Raw genomic sequence first — 17,689 nt, 5'->3', positions numbered from 1 at the left:
GGCAATGGAGCAGGAGGAAGAGAGCGAGGTGGGCTCCTTAGCTGGTCTTAGAATATTAGAATATTAGAATCTTAGAGCCGGAGGGATCACTGGGTTTCAAGGGACCGCCAACGTGCTTACCACCAGAAACCTTTCAAAGGCCATCCTTCGTGCTGGCCCACATTTAGAACAATTTTGTATGAAGAAAACTAAATATGTTTAAAATTTCTTTTCCTGTGATTTACTAAAGAAATATATGGCTGCTGATAGGGGTTTCTAACGAGCACGAGTGTCCCAATTTATGGCATCTACACAATGCTAGTCAAAAGCAATGGAGTTGGGTTCTTTAGTCAACTCAGCCCCTTCATTGTGAAATGTACGTTTCCATCAGGCTATTTGGAATCACAGAAACCATTGCTATCTTTGAGGATTTCTGGTAGACTAGGGCCCAAAAGTTAGCGCTTCCGGACTAGACTGACTACGAGCATTTTACAGATGAGGAAAGTGGAGCCCAGAGGGAGAAGCAGCTTGTCCAAAGCCACACAGAGCATCAGTAGCAGGTCTGGGACTAGAAGCAGGTCTCCCATTCTCTTCCCTGGGTCCTTTCTTCAGCACTTGGACATCCTGTTAGTTCTTAAGCTGGGAAGCAGGAGAAGCACATAGGACCCTTTCACAGAGCCTCAGCTGTCTGGACCTGCTGATGCTTTTACAGATCCAGACCTAAGCTGATCGCTCCTGCCATAGCATCCAAGTTCTGCCACGTATGGTAACACCCAGCTCACAAATGACTGAGACTCTGTCTTCGAGGTGACTCATCCTGGCAGCAGAATGAGCCCTGGCCAAAGGCACAGTGACATCCTAAAGCCCACCCTCACTGTCTCTCTCCATCTCACGGTTAGCCAGAAAAGGCAAAAGCCAGTCCTTTTGTGAAATCAAACAGGCGAGTATCCCTCAGGGCTCTCTTGGCGCTGGCTAGAGTTGCTGGGACTCACGGAATAGAAGAGAAGGATACAAGAGCTTGTCACCGAGAAAATACAGAACACTGGTAATGTAGGCACAATGGGACATTTGCTGCACAAGGCGAATTTTATCTTACTGTTTAAACGACGGCACTGCGAGATCGTTGATCTTTTTTCTTCCTCAGGGAAGTAGGTGATGGAAATGTCGTTTCTTTGTCTTTGGAGGTTAAACTGCCTCTGGCTAAGCCCTGGGGTAACCCTGCTACTGTGCAGTAGGACACTCACACCTCTGGTGTCTCATCATTAGGTCTTAATTCTGGCATTCTACATGCCCATGCTCCTTCTTACTGCAGAGATTTGAGAAAAACAGAAGCTTTAAAAAATCATGTAAGTTTACATTTGGGGCTCCCCAAGTCAACCTTCCAAGTAAATTCTGCTTTGTTAATGACACGCTGTGCAGATAGCAGGCCTCATCCATTCCTTCAGTAAACATTGAGTGGTGCTGCTAGTCCAGGCTTTGTGTGAGGACCCAGGAATGAATGAGGGGGCGGGTGAGTGGTGAGTGAATGAATGAGCGAGGACCACCCTCTGTCTTGGGGGCACCTGAGCACCACCCTTTTCATTTCCAGTTGCACTTGAAATTCTTTGTCGAATGTCTGTTTCCCATTAGAACACAAGCCCATGAGTGCAAGGACTATTTCTGTCTCATTTATCACTCTGAGCCCAGCCCCAGGCGCAGACCATATTTGTTAAATGAAGGATGGTCGGTTGGATGACAGGATGGATTGGTGATTAAATGATCAAATAAACGAATAGGTGAGAGATAGTGGGTTTCACCAAATATTTTTCATGTCCTTATTTATTCATTTTCATGTATTTTCATTCTCCTCTATTCATTTTTTTATAGCTTGCTTTGTTTCAGAAAGGATTTGAGGCAACTTCACCAGAAGTGAGAGTTTTAATTTTGGGTTCCAAAGAAAACATGTCAGAATGTGTCGCCAAATCTTAGCTCATCATAATTCGGAATTGGACAATATTCCTGAGCACGTGCCCCAGGCAAGGTGGGCCATGGAGGGACCATAATGCATGACCATGCCCTCCAGCTGCTTTGGGTGTAGTGGAGTGTTGCGGGAAGTCAGGAACCCCGAATGGAGGGATCGGCTGAAGCCGTGGCAGAAGAATATAAATTGTGAAGATTTCATGGACATTTATTAGTTCCCAAAATTAATACTTTTATAATTTCTTACACCTGTCTTTACTGTAATCTCTGAACATAAATTGTGAAGATTTTATGGACACTTGTCACTTCACCAATCAATACCCCTGTGTTTTCCTATGCCTGTCTTTACTTTAATCTCTTAATCCTGTCATCTTCTTTGTAAGCTGAGGAGGATGAATGTCGCCTCAGGACCCTGTGATTGTATCAACTGCACAGATTGTTTGTAGAGCGTGTGTGTTTGAACAAATGAAATCTGGGCATCGTAAAAAAAGAACAGGATAACAGCGATGTTCAGGGAACAAGAGAGGTAACTTTGAACTGGCCACTGGTGAGCCGGACGGAACAGAGCTATATTCCTCCTCTTTCATAAGCAAATAGGAGAAATATCGCTGAATTCTTTTTCTCAGCAAGGAACACCCCTGAGAAAGAGAATGCACCCTGAAGGTAGGCCTATAGACGGCCCCTTTTTAAGGCGTCGTGTCTTCTATGGTCAAAGCTGATGGGATGAAATAAGTCCCGGTCTCCTATAGCGCTCCCAGGCTTACTACAATTAGGTGGGGAAAATTCCCACCTAATAAATTGTGGTCAGACAGGTTACCTGCTCTCAAATCCTGTTTCCTAATAAGATGTTATCAATGACAATGCATGCGGAAACTTCATTAGCAATTTTAATTTCTCCCCGTCCGGTGGTCCTGTGATCTCGCCCTGCCTCCATTTGCTTTGTGATATTACGTTGTGAAGTAGGTGATCTCTGTGACCCACACCCTATTCGTGCACTCCCTCCCCTTTTGAAAATCGCTAATAAAAACTTGCTGGTTTTACGGCTCCGGGAACATCACGGATCCTGCCGACACGTGATGTCTCCTCCGGGCACCCAGCTTTACATTTCTCTCTCTTGTGCTCTTTCCCTTTATTTCTCAACCCAGCCGAGACACTTGGGAAATAGAAAAGAACCCACCTTAAACATGGGAAGCAGGTTCTCCTGATAGTGGAGGAAAAGCCACACACCCAGGGGACAGCAGTTCATGGGGAATGAAGGGATTCAGCCAGGAACACCTATTGCAGTGGAAGCAAAGAGGAAGAAAGAACATCTCATCTGACTACGTCTTATTTTTTGCTTATTCCCCGTTGTGCTGGTCATTCAGCAAGCACTGGATATTTTTCCATGAGATTTTACTGACATAGGGGAAATTAGGTGCCACTAAGACACAGATTTATTTTCTTGGTGTCTATGCAAACTACCTACTTCAGTTGCCCATTGTGCTAGAAGTCAGTAGGGCAGAAGTGAACATATTTTGGGAATTATTTTGACTCTTTTATATTGGAAACCATAGTAAGCACCAATAACATGTCAGGCTATGGGCTAGGTGCTGGAGTGGTGTTGTAAAGACCTCAGTCTAGGGTAGACAAAGAGATGATCATAATACAGTGTGGTAAGAGTAGTGACTGAGGTCAATGCCTGAGGTGCTGTGGGAGGAAAGAAGAGTATGCTTAACCTGGAGTGAGGCTTCAAGGAAGCTTCTTTAAAAACAAGTGGGAGTGGCTGGGCATGGTGGCTCACACCTGTAATCCCAGCACTTTGGGAGGCCAAGGCAGGTGGATCATGAGGTCAAGAGATCAAGACCATCCTGGCCAACATGGTGAAACCCAGTCTCTACTAAAAATCCAAAAATTAGCTGGACATGGTGGCTTACGCCTGTAGTCCCAGCTACTCAGGAGGATGAGGCAGCAGAATCACTTGAACCCTGGAGGTGGAGGCTACAGTGAGCCAAGATCACACCACTTCACTCCAGCCTGGCTACAGAGCAAGACTCTGTCTCAACAAACAAACAAACAACAACAACAACAAAAAAAACAGTGGGACTTAGTCGAGAGAAGAAAGCAGAAAGCGGTGGGAAGGATGTTCCAGATATAGAGAGCCCTCTAGAACCCTCTAGAACCCAGGCCTCAGGGACACGAGAGGGCTCAGCATGTTTGGAAAACCGTGAGTCATTCTGTTTGGCTTTGGCACAGAGTGTGCGGGATTATGGAGAAATTGAGATGAAAAGCCAGAGAGGTAGGCGTGTACTAGATCATGAATGACTTTATGAGTTGTCCAAAGAAGTTCAGGTTTTATTTCAAATGCAACAGGGAAGCAGACACCACAGGATTTTTAAGCAGGAGAGTGATATGATCAAAAAAGCATTCTAGAGAGATCTCTCTGGGCATGATGCAAAGAGTGGCTGAAGAAGGGAAATACTGGTGGCAGGGAGATGAGTTAGGAGACTGTGACTGCAGCGGGAAGATGTCAGACCTGGATTATGACAGTGGGAATGGAGAGGATGAACGGACGCAATCGGATTGCAGAAATATCTGTGAAAACCATAGAAATTACTCAAGAAGGAAGCCAGCCATGGACCTTCCGGATTTTCATTGAAACGGCTCTTTCCCAGTATCTGCATTTCATCAACCTTTGCTGCTAGAATCTAATTTATTTCACAGGGTTTGAGAACTCTCTCATAGATGCAAGAAAAAAACCAACCCCTAAGGATGACTTCAAACAAATCAAAGCTTTTTCCTTTAAGTGCATCCATCAAAAGCGGAACCTTTTCACCTCAGGCTTTTAGCAGGACGATTTTTCTCTGAGTTTTCTTAATGAGCAGGGGTAAGGTGATGGCAATTTTGCAGCTCAGATCTACTTGAAATTGCTCCTTCAAAGAGCCAGGGATCCTGGTCGCTGGCCTAAAACTACACGACAGTGGTTCTCAAGTCTGCTGTACCTGGGTCACCTGAAGGGCTTTTAATACCCTCAGTGGGCAGGCCACAGCCCTGGTCAAGCACTTCAGAGAGTGCCTCTGGGGACTGAGCTCAGGCATCAGTGTTTGTTAAAACTCCCAGGTGGGGTTGGCACGGTGGCTCATGTCTGTAATCCCAGCATTTTCAGAGACCGAGGTGGGCAAATCACTTGAGGTCAGGACTTTGAGACCAGCCTGGCCAACATGGCAAAACCCCGTCTCTACGAAAAATACAAAAATTAGCCAGGCATGGTGGCGCATGCCTGTAATTCTAGTTACTCGGGAGGCTAAGGCAGGAGAATTGCTTGAACCCAGGAGGTGGAGGTTGCAGTGAGCTGAGATTGCATCACTGCACTCCAGCCTGGGCGACAGAGTGATACTCCATCTCAAAAAAGAAACCCACAAAAAAAACCAAAAAACAAAAAACAAAAGCCTCCCAGGTGATCTGGTGCAGCCAAGCTTGAGAACTACTGAAGGAGAGGAGAACTGCTAACCCCTGCCCCCCATCAACCACGCAAAACCAACTTACTACACCTCTTGGGAGAGGTACACTGGGGTCATGAAAGGGAAGGCTCAGTTCTCTGACCCATAAAAGCATGATTTGATTTAAAATTTCCTAAGAAATTTAATCTTCCTAAAATTTTTAAGAAGATAAAAACTTTAAATACCAGAATTACCTGAAAACAAGATAAGAAGAGATTTGAAAGATCCTACAGTCCATTTCTCGACCGTAGCTTGCCTATGTGCACTGAAGCAGTCTGCCTCAGATAGACCCCAGCCTCTGCTAATCTGGAGGCAATCCCCAGGCAGGAAGGAGGAGTCCAAGGCAACCTGCAGCCCTCACCACCAGAGCCTGTCACTGTTTCCCGGGTGAACCTGGTACCTCTCCACATTTTCCATTCAAGTGTTTCAACAGCACAAAGACAGACCCCAAAACTGGGGCAGAGCCTGAAACAGCCCATAGATTCGAGTTCCGTTCTCCCCCAGACAATTATGCTTAACTTGTTCTCTCTTCCTTAATATATCAATATTGATTTTAATGTAAAACCAATGCCTACGAATCACCAAATTGTCCCTCAAGAAGATGGCTTATATTTATTTCTGTGGCTTCTAGCACCCATTGATGCCCTGGTGTACACACTGGAGATGATGATGATGATGGTGATGGTGATGGTGAATGTTACATAGCCTGGACTGGAGATAATGATGACTGATGATGATGGTGATGGTGATGGTGAGTATTGTGAACATAGCCAGGGCTGGAGATGACAATGATGTTGATGGTGATGGTGATGGTGATGGTGAGTATTGTGAACATGCCTGGGTTGGAGATAATGATGACGACGATGATGATGATGGTGATGGTGAATACTGTGAACATGCCTGGGTTGTAGATAATGATGATGATGATGGTGATGGTGATGTTGAATACTGTGAACATAGCCTGGGCTGGAGATGATGATGGTGATGCTGATGGTGGTGAGTATTGTGAACATAGCCTGGGCTGGAGATGATGATGATGATGATGATGATGATGATGATGATGATGATGAGTATTGTGAACATGCCTGGGTTGGAGATAATAATGATGATGGTGATGGTGATGGTGATGGTGAGTATTGTGAACATGCCTGGGTTAGAGATAATGATGATGATGATGGTGATGGTGATGGTGAGTATTGTGAACATAGCCTCGGCTGGAGATGATGATGATGATGATGGTGATGATGACACTGACGATGATGATATGGTAATGGTGAGTATGGTGAACATAGCCTGGGTTAGAGATAATGATGATGATGATGGTGATGGTGATGGTGATGGTGAGTGTTGTGAACATAGCCTGGGCTGGAGATGATGATGATGATGATGGTGATGGTGATGGTGAGTATTGTGAACATACCTGGGCTGGAGATGATGATGATGGTGATGATGATGATGAGTGTTGTGAACATGCCTGGGCTGGAGATAATGATGATGATGATGATGATGGTGGTGGTGATGGTGATGATGAGTGTTGTGAACACAGCCTGGGCTGGAGATGATGATGATGGTGATGATGATGATGATGAGTGTTGTGAACATGCCTGGGCTGGAGATGATGATGATGATGATGGTGATGGTGATGATGAGTGTTGTGAATACAGCCTGGGCTGGAGATAATGATGATGATGATGATGATGATGACGATGAGTGTTGTGAACACAGCCTGGGCTGGAGATAATGATGATGATGATGGTGATGGTGGTGGTGAGTGTTGTGAACATGCCTGGGCTGGAGATAATGATGATGATGATGATGGTGATGGTGATGATGAGTGTTGTGAATATAGCCTGGGCTGCAGATAATGATGATGATGGTGATGGTGATGGTGAGTATTGTGAACATGCCTGGGCTGGAGATGATGATGGCGATGGTGATGGTGATGGTGATAATGATGATGAGTACTGTGAATATAGCCGGAGCTGGAGATAATGATGATGATGACAGTGATGGTGATGGTGAGTGTTTTGAACATAGCCTGGGCTGAGACGCACATGTGTAGTGGAAAGTGTGTGGGATTTGGAGCCAGAAAGTCTTGGGTTTGAACACTAGCCGTGGCATTTACAAATTGGCCTTGGGAAATCTGCTTAACATCCTGAAGATTATGTATTTGTAAAATTTGACAATGATCTCCAATTCAAGTTTGTTACAAGGATTAGATATATTCTACATACCTGGCACCTGATGGACAATAAATACTAGAGACTACCATTATGGAATTCCCTAATATCTGCTAAAATGTCTTTTGCCATAAGACGGAGACCAGTCAGACGATGTTCTCTGCTTCACGTGAGTGACCCTCTCAACTGGAATCCTTTCTTGGTCTCTACGTCCCCAGAGCACAGCCCAGCTGAGGGCCAGGTCCATCCAGGGCAGCTCTCTTAGATGAGCACACTATAAAATCCCCTCTATCATGGCTGGTGCATAAGGTTGACCCAACAATCAAGCATGTTGAATGATGGTCACTAATAGGAACATACACAATGTCTCGTTTTCCTGTGGCACTGTGAGAGTGCACATTGAGGGCGAGGCCTAGTGTGAAGACAGCAGGTAACTGAGCACACTGCCCCAGTGGACACACCATGGGCGCTTGGGTCAGAGGCCCTGGGAACCCAGTGCCTCCTCTGCAGCTCTTGGGCTCCATCCTCTTCCACTGCTAAGCCCTGGGAGCACTCTGGAAAACAGAATCCTGTACCGGGAGAGAGCAGCTGGCATTTTTGGCTGCTCTCATGCTGCCTCGGTTTTTTCCTATCTCAAGGTGTCTTCTCTGCAGAGTGCAGATGCCTGGGGAGCAAAGGCAGGGTCTCTCTGGACTAAGGAGGGGAGGAACATAACCCTGAACAGCAGCCATTCACCTCAGCTCCCTGGCTACAGCCTAGGAGAACCTGGGGAGACTGCGGAGTGGCTGTTCAAGGCATGGCAAAGGAGGGTGGCCACATGCATGTGGAACATTTAGGACCAGGTGCCCCACATGGCTGCATGCCCCCAGGGGTTGCACATGGCTGAAATCCTATTGATCACAGACACCCTGGGGTCTCGGTGACAGATGGAGCCAAAATCTTTCAAGAGTTCCAAGGAGAAGAGGGTAGGAAGAGGTAGTGACCTCTCCCCTTCCTGCCTGGGCTATAGTTGTATAGCAGAGTGGATTCTAGTCCCATTTCTACAGTGTGGTGCCTGTGTGGCCTTGGACAAGGTACTCGAACTTTCCGTGCCTTTTGTTCCTCAGGTATAAGATGGTATTGATCATATCAGCAACCTCATGGGGTGGGTGGGGTTCAGAGATAGTCCTTGTAAAGCCCTTCACACCACAGGCCACACACAGCCTGGCCGGCAGGAAGCATTTACCCAAGGCCAGTCATGTTTACGGGGTTCCTCTGGCCTGGAACCCTTGACCCTGTCTCCCAGCAAACTCTTCCTCAGCTTTCAGACTCCAAGCAAAATCTCCCTTTTGTGATGCGCTCCATGGCTCCTGCAGAAATGTCCTCTTCTTGTAGCCCCGAGAGGCCTCAGTTGTCATCCCTTCAGCAAGTGTTGACTGAGTAGAAGCTGGATACCAGTGACCAGGCTAAATGCTGTGGGGGAAAAAAAGGCTAAAATAAAAATTGTCAGGCCGGGCGTGGTGGCTCACACCTGTAATCCCAGCACTTTGGGAGGCAGAGGTGGGCGGATCACAAGGTCAGGGGTTCCAGACCAGCCTGGCCAACATGGTGAAACTCCGTCTTTACTAAAAATACAAAAAATTAGCCGGGCATGGTGGCGGGTGCTTGTAATCCCAGCTACTCTGGAGGCTGAGGCAGGAGAATCGCTTGAACTCAGGCGGTGGAGGTTGCGGTGAGTGGAGATTGTGCCACTGCACTCCAGCCTGGGCGACAGAGCAAGACTCCGTCTCAAAAAAACCCATAAAAATAAATTAATTAAAAAATAAAATAAAATAAACACAAAACTGCCCTTTTCCTCAAGGAGGTCATACTCTGGTGGTGAAAGAGGCACGAAACAATTGCAATCCGTATGAAAATTGCCGCCGTGGAGTTGCAGGCACGGTTTCAGGAGTGCTGGTGAGGAGACGCGCCATGAGAGTGCTGACGATTTGCTTCGTGGCCTTCTGTCCCTAGGTCTGTTTTCCTGGCTAGACTTTGAGCTGCTCAGGAGTGGACGCGTTCATCTTTATGTGCTTCACTGTGCTTAGCACCATGCCATGTTCAATAAATGGGTGTTGCCCATAAATGCAGTAACAAACTAACAAACGAATGATATCCTACAGCAGTGATGGGGTCTTTGGCACATCTGCAGGGCCTGAGGCCTCGGCTCTGCTTTAGGGTGATGTACATTTAATGGAGACCCGCTCTGCACCCCCAGCAGATTCCTTGAGCTTTATACCACCGCTCTGGTCCTGACTATACCGTGAATCATGTGTCTAAGTCTCGTCTTCCTCATCTATACGGGTGATAGTGATAATCATCGCTGCTCTGTCTAACTCACGGCAGTGTTGGGAGGTTCAAATAATGTTAACCGTGGAGGGAGTCCAGGTTCTTGGAGTCCTGAACAAAGAATTGGAGAAAACGCACAAACAAAGGAAAGAATGAAGGGTTTTATTGAAAATGAAAGCACACTCCACAGTGTGGGAGCGGGCCTGTGTGTAGGGGCTCAAAGGCCCCGTTACTGAGTTTTTATGAGTTTAAATACCCTCTACTTGAAGTACACCCTATGTAAATGCAGAGGATGAAGTAAAGTTACAAAGTCCTTTACTCGGTGTATGCCCTGTGGAGAGGGTATCTTGTGTTTCTTGCCTCCAGACCCTATTTTACTGCCTAACTAGGATTCACTCATTCAGCAAATACTCTCTGAGGGTAGAATTTTACTCTCTCCATGTAACACATGCCTCACCAGGAGAAGGCAAAGTCTGAGGAATGCCGGATCCAGATGAAAAGGCAAGGTGATTTCAGAGAAAAGATAATGAGCTGACAAGGCTGGAATGTTACTTCCCCAGACAAGACCAGTGTCACCAAGAAGGCCTTGGGGTTTTGCCACTCTGTCACCCAGGTTGGAGTGCAATGGCGCAGTCTCGGCTCACTGCAACCTTCACCTCCTGTGTTCAAGCGATTCTCCCGCTTCAGCCTCGGGAGTAGCTGGGACTCTGCAGGCACGTGACACCACACCCGGCTAATTTTTGTATTTTTAGTAGAGACTGGGTTTCACTATGTTGGTCAGGCTGGTCTCGAATTTTCCTTCTCTGGCTGAAGTCACTTTTCAGCATGAACTTGATAGACTGTTGTTGTAGATTTTAGAAGGGAATTGAAGTGTCAGCTCTTCTAAAATGTGACTATAATGACGGACCTCACTGGGAGTTCTTTCCAAAGTGTATCTGTTTCCTCTTTTTTGTCTTTATTTTTCTGGAAGAAAAAAAGGAAGAGATAGAGAAGAAAAAGAAGGAGAGAAAAGAAGGTAGGAAGGGAGAAAGGAGGGAGGGAAGAAATTTGTTGCATCTAAGAGAACCAGTCGTCAACAGAGCAACAAATACTGACTGAGTGTCCATACGTAACGGGCAATGGGCTGAATTCCAGGGGAGGGAGTGAAGGAGTGGGGACGGTGGGCAGGAAATTAATCTGATGAAGCTACTGCTTTCAGTAAATTCATATTAATTCGGAGCCAGACAAGACAGAAAAATACCTAGCTCTCATATAAGAGAAACAGAGCTACTTTATCTACATCTATCTTCTTATTTATACCATGCTTTGTGCCAGAAACTGTTAATACATAAAACATAACAAGGGAACATAATTTAAAAGAAGGAATAAAAGGACAAAATAAGGGTAAGGGCATAAAAATGGCACCAGGAATGAGACTAAATTACGAGAATCATAAATATACAGATGATGAGGGTGAACCCCAAATTGGCTCCAAGCTTTCTAACAGCTTCCAGGAAAGGGAAGCCTGGGAAAAGGCCCAGTTCCTGGTGTCCATAAAACAAAAACTGACCAGTTGCTCAGGAGTAGTTTGGGCATCTCTCCCAAGGGTCCTAATTGAGAGAGCGCTGCGTGATGAAATGAGCCACGTCCCCCTAACATCTCTCCACAAGGGTCCTCACAGGGCGACGTCTTATGATGGCCCTCAGTGCAGGGTATGGCTGGCCCCTCCCCACCCCACTGCAGGGGCAGAGCACAGAAGTAAAACGTGGTCTCAGACTAGGGCTGTGAGCTTATTTATTTATTTATGTATTTATTTATTTTTGAGACAGAGTTTCACTCTGTTACCCAGACTGGAGTGCAGCGGCACTATCTTAGCTCACTACAACTTTTGCCTCCCAGGTTCAAGTGGTTCTCCTGCCTCAGCCTCCTGAGTAGCTGGAATGACAGGTGTGTGCCACCATGCCCAGCTATTTTTTTTTTTTTTTTTTTTTTTGAGACAGAGTCTCACTCATCACCCAGGCTGGAGTGCAATGGCGCAGTCTCGACTCACTGCAACCTTCGCCTCCTGTGTTCAAGCGATTCTCCCGCCTCAGCCTCTGGAGTGGCTGGGACTCTGCAGGCATGTGCCACCACACCCGGCTATTTTTGTATTTTTAGTAGAGACTGGGTTTCACTATGTTGGCCAGGCGGGTCTCGAACTCCTGACTTCAAGGGATCCACCTACATTGGCCTCCCAAAGTGCTGGGATTACAGGTGTGAGCCACCACGTCTGGCCAGGGCACTGAACATCTTGAAAGGGAGAGATGCAGGCCAATTCAGAGAAAGAGGGAAGGGGTCAGATTTGGGCAAGTGAAGAGAGGTTGGGGTGAGGGAGAGCATGCTACATGAGCAAAGGCAGGTTGTGCAGGGCTCAATGAATAGTAAATATTTGGTGACATAAGATTGCCCTTTTCCTCCTCCCTGCCTCCATGAGCAGTAGTCAAAAGGGCGCCCTAGGACTCTGCGTGCTCCTGTCCTGGCAGGAGCCCAGCCTCTCCAGAGGGAAAGTCTAGGCCTTTATTGCAGAGTGCCCATAGGAGGACTGAGGCAGCTGTGTTTACAGCGATGGTCTCAACTAGAGGCAACTCTGCCCCAGGGATATTTGGCAATGTCTAGAGACGCTGTTAATTGTCACAATTGGAGAGGAGGCGCTGGTGGCAGCGAGTGGGTAGAAACCAAGGATGCTGCTAAACATCCTACAATGTCCAGGACTGCTTGGACAACACAGCATTATCTGGCCCCAAATGTTAGTTGTAGAGGTTGAGGAACCCCGGGTTAGGGACAGTGCGTAAGATGATGATGGTGATGACCATGAAGGATGGTGACTGTTCCCCTTGCCCACGCTGCCAGTGACAGGGCTCTCAGACCCACTTCCTCCCATGACACCCAGGCAATTTGGACGGTCACAGATTGAATCCCGGAGAGCAGGAGTGACGTCTTCAAGATTTTTTTCCAGCTAAACTGTTTGTTTCTTCTCACTTCTCCTCCTCTTCCTCCTTCTTCTTGGCTGTCAGTGTCTGACTGATCCTTCCCTCCCCAGCCGCCTATGTTGGGAGAATTTCCTAATGTACAAATCTAGAAGCTGAACAGGACAGACAAATCATTACCCCATGTTCCTGAGGCCAAAGTGTGGGCCAGTCAGCCTCACCCCCCTCCAACTTTGAATCAGGAGCCAGTGACGGCAGTGAGGCTGGGCCAGGGGCAGATTCTTTCTGGCGGTGTAGTGGCAGTGGTGACAGTGATGATGGGGATGCTGCTGGTGGTGGAGGCAGCGACATCCAGCATCCAAGATGGACAATATCAGCGGAGCCTGCTGAGCTCTCCGGGCTTTGTCAGGGAGAAGGTGGCCGCCTTGTCTCTGGGCTGCTTCTGTGGCTGTGGTTCTGGCTGCATAGTAACCTTTTGTTTCTTTTAGTTTTCCCGTCCTGCTGGCCAGCCGCCTTGTGAGCTACGTGACACCCTTTCACAGCATTCCTTCTTAGCTCCTATCAGCCCGATCGGTTTTTGTTGCCTGCAGTGAAGAGCCCTCACTGACGCACTTTGTGCATGGCCCTGGGCTGGTCCGGAGCTCGCTCTTCCTTCGGGCCTTCACCCTCTGCAGAGCCCAGACATAAAGTGAACGGGGTCAGTGCAGGGTCCAATCAGAGTCTCAGCTACTGCTCAGGAGTGTCCGCCTCCTCCCCAAGGCTCTCCCGCATTCATGCCCTCCAGCTCCTTCTTCCCTTAGGGTGAGTGCTCTCTGCGAGGCTTCTCTGCTTCCCTGCCCTGAGGCTCTCCTTGGGCCGTTGCTTTCTAGTTTGCCAGATGAACCCAGGTATGTGTGAATTCTACCTGTGGATACCACGTGAATTTCCCTCCCAGAAGCCATGTTAGCCCCCACGCCACCTTCATCCCTAAGATCCCCCATCTCAGGCTGGGACCATTCACTGCCGCCTGTGAATTTGCTGCTGCAGCGGGCGGGGCTGGGGACAGTGCGGTGACCTGGCAGTTCAGCCCCAGACCACCGCTCAGAGACGGCAGCAGCCTGTGGTTGCTGAGGAGACCACAGAGGGAGCTTCCAATCCGCCGGGAAAGCGGGGCTCCTTCTCAGCCCCAAAGGGAAGCCCAGCAAGGTGGGAATCCGCTGGCTCAGATGAGCGGCACTCCATGCCTGGAGACTTCACCCACTTCTCAGCGAGCTCCGAGAGTGGCCTGCCTGTCCCCTGGAGCAGGTGGAGTCATATTTCTTGTGGGCACTGGGGCCTGGCATGCAGTCACAGGCTGTGGAAGGCAGTATGACACCAGATCCTTCCCTTGTGATATCCAGGCCATGGAGACAGAACAGGAAAGCCAGGCTCCCGGAGCCCTGGGGAGGGGCTCGAGGACAGCCCCCGGGCCATCTGCCTGGAGGAGGTGCCTCCACCCCTGCCCCTCTGAGCTGCCCAAAGGCCAAGGCAACCCTGGCAGGATCTGCATTGACTTCCTTCACTTGCTTTGGCCCAGGGTGGAGGAGTGGGATGGGGAGGCCAGCGGAGCCTTCCAGTTCCTCCCCAGGGCAGTCCTGGCGGTGGAGCCGGAGCTCAGCGTCCTCCTGGCCCTGCTCGGTGGCTGTGGTGAAGGCTTTCTTTCCTCCTGAAGTTCCCCCTAACGTTGGTTCTCTTCATTTCTGTCATTAATGGGTTCCCTCTTTTCATGTTGAGATAATTAGAAATGGCTTTCCTACCCATCCCAGAAACACCTAAAAAGATGTTCGATACAACATTGGGAAATCGTTTTATTAACTTTGGTATGCTGACTTTTAAATATTTATATGGTCAAATCTGGTTGGGAGCAGTGGCTCATGTCTGTAATCCCAGCACTTTGGGAGGTCAAGGCGGGTGGATCACTTGAGCTCAGGAGTTCGCGACCAGCCTGGCAAACATGGTGAAACCCCATCTCCACTAAAAATACAAAAATTAACCAGGCTTGGTGGTGCACACTTATAATCCCAGCTACTTGGGAGTTTGAGGCAGGAGGATCGCTTGAACATGGGAGGCGGAGGTTGCAGTGAGCCGAGATTGTGTCACTGCACTCTAGCCTTTGTGACAGAGTGAGACTCCATCTCAAAAAATAATAATAATAAAAATTCATATGGTCAAATCTATTAATCCTTGCCTTTATTGTAACTGCTTTGGTGTCAGGCTAAGAAAGGCTTCCCTTGTCTCAAGATTACATTAACTGTCTCTCTGTTTTCTTCTAGGAAATGTTTATATTTCTCTTCTGAAATCACCTGGAATTAATATTGGTCTACAGAGTGAGATGGAGATGGAGCATTATTTTTTCCTAAACAGCCGCTTGCCCCAGGCCTGCTGGTTGAGTTTCTCCTTTCTTCACTGATGTGCTATGTCACCTTTGTAATAAAAGAACATTCTTATGTGTTCTTGCACTTCATTGTTTGGCTGCATTTATGGATGTGTTTCTTTGTTTTGCATCATTTGTTTCAGGGACATTTGCGAAGTCAAGGCAAACACAACTGATTTAATTAGTTGGGTTTCTTTACAAGGCTGTACAAAAGAAAAACCATCAGCTGTTGAGAATGCGACAGGGGTTGTTGGGGTTAGAGGGTGACCTGGCACGGTGGGTGGACAACTACTGCTCCTCCCCTGTTTGACCAGCTTGAAGAGCAGTGACAAAAATGTCAGACAGAAAGCCAGAGGAGGCCAGGCTGGGAGGACTTGGAGAATCACCTTCTGGCCCAAGCTTTTTACTTCCCAGCTATGGCACCTGAGGCCCAGAGAGGATAAACAAGGTCCCCTGCGGTGGAACTTGGATAGGAACTCAGAGGGATCGTCCCCTGAGCTGTTTGTCCTGGACGCTTCTCTAGTTCTTGCCCTTTTCGCTGCCACCTGGCCAACGACCTTGGCTTTAGCATGCCTCCCCCTGGTCTCCATCTCCCGTCTGGTTGGCAGAACCCCTCAGGGTGAGGTTTATGTCACTTCTCTGTTGAAAATACTGGCTCAGTGACTCCCCAGTGAAGTCAAACCCAGCCTGATGTTTAAGGTTTCTCACACTCTGGCACCCAGCTAAATGATCTCATTTTTCTCTTACATAATTTGTTAGCTCCAACCAGACAGACAGACACTGTCAGGTCCTGTATATTTCCCTCTGAACCCCTAATTGCCCTTCCTCTTCCTGGCTTGCCACCAAACCCACTCTTCAAAGCCTAGTCCAAAGGTTAGCAAAGTTCTCCCAGTTCCAGAAAAGTTAAGTCAGTTGCCCAAATTTCTCTTCCTCCGTGGTGCCCAGGCCAGAAGACGACTCTCCTTCACCTGGATGACACATTTCCTTGGAGGCACCACTTTTCAGGCATGTGACACTCTTTGCCTTTGTTGTCTGGTTGTCTCCTAGATTGCGTCCTCCTTGAGGACAGAAGCTGCCGTTCACATGTGTATCTTCCATAGTACCTTGCATTGTAGGTGCTAAATAATACATACTATGTAATATGTGCGAAATGATATAGGACAAGTAAATAAATACAACATTTCCCCTCCCTACCACTCTCAGAACCTTTTATTACTTCTCATGAATTAGGATGAAATGTATTCCCAGGTTCCCGAATGACTTAATAAGCTCTTCACCAAAGTACTGTAGATGATTTTTAGAGAATTAGGGAAAGGAGTTGACATACAGAAGTGGCAAATGCAATTCCATTTTCAAAAAGAGAGAGAAGATACCTCTGAAAACAATGATATAAAAGCCTGAAGTCCATTTTGGACCCAATTTTAGACTGTATTGTTAGAAGGATGCATTATGTAATCCCAGCACTTTGAGAGGCCAAGGCGGGTGGATCACCTGAGGTCAGAAGTTCGAGACCAGCCTGACCAACATGGGGAAACTCCATCTCTACTAAAAATACAAAAGTTAGCTGGGCATGGTGGTGGGCACCTGTAATCCCAGCTACTTGGGAGGCTGAGGTAGGAGAATCGCTTGAACCCGGGAGGCAGAGGTTGCAGTGAGTTGAGGTCACACCATTGCACTCCAGCCTGGGTGACAGAGGGAGACTCTGTCACACATACAAAAGAAAGAATGTGTCAGGAGCATTTAACACAGGTTCATGAGGAATATGCATGATGATGCTAATGCACTGAAGACTTACAGGGCTCGCACATTATTTCATTTCATCCTCCAACAGCTTTCTGAAGAAAAGTTTGTACTATTATTATACTCATTTTATGGCTGAGAGAACTAAGATTCAGAAAGGTTAAGTTGCCCCAAACTGCACAACTATGAATAACGAGTAAGACATGAATCCAGGGCCTTCTCTTCCCAAAGCTGGAGCTCCTTCTGTTACCCTGTGCTGCCTCTCTCAGGGGCCTGACGTAGGGCTTGGCAAACAGTGAGTATTTAATTTTAGTCCTACTCATTCTGTGTCATAATGTGATAGGCCATGGACTGAATTATTCCGTGTGGAGCAAGAAAGGAGCCAGTTCTGTCCTGGTCTAAGCTGAGCCATCCCTGCCTGGACCGTGGGACCCAGAGGAGTCGGGTGAGCCAAGTTAGGTCCTGGGCTGGCCGCCTGGGTATCTTGTTTCTCCTATAAGATAATGGCAGCTACCTCATAGTGGAGGTTGTGACGATTACGTGTGGTAATGCAGAGAAAGCAAGGAGCACAGAGTCTGGGGCTTAGAAAATGCTCAACAAATGCTGGTCTCCTTGTCTCCGGCTCCAAACACCAGAAGGACTTGCCAAAGTGGACCGTGTTCACACGAGAGCCTCAGGGCAGTATCTCAAAGCCCTTGTCCTCGAAAAGCA

General features: G+C 47.7%; 1 long non-coding RNA gene across 1 annotated transcript in view; it reads left to right on the top strand.

Annotated features, from left to right (window-relative positions):
- Nucleotides 1-15,323, top strand: part of LOC144338969 (uncharacterized) — a 186,832-nt gene extending 171,509 nt beyond the window's left edge. The window contains exons 3-4 of the long non-coding RNA XR_013413480.1: nucleotides 6,046-6,165; nucleotides 15,138-15,323. This is a non-coding gene — a long non-coding RNA (uncharacterized LOC144338969). The remainder of the gene's footprint in view (nucleotides 1-6,045; nucleotides 6,166-15,137) is intronic.
- The last annotated feature ends 2,366 nt before the right edge of the window (nucleotides 15,324-17,689 follow it).

The sequence above is a fragment of the Macaca mulatta genome, chromosome 2, assembly GCF_049350105.2.
Source record: "Macaca mulatta isolate MMU2019108-1 chromosome 2, T2T-MMU8v2.0, whole genome shotgun sequence".
NCBI classification, from domain to species: Eukaryota; Metazoa; Chordata; class Mammalia; order Primates; family Cercopithecidae; genus Macaca; species Macaca mulatta.
Note: the sequence above shows the minus strand (reverse complement) of the source record. Positions and strands in the feature narration are given on the sequence as shown.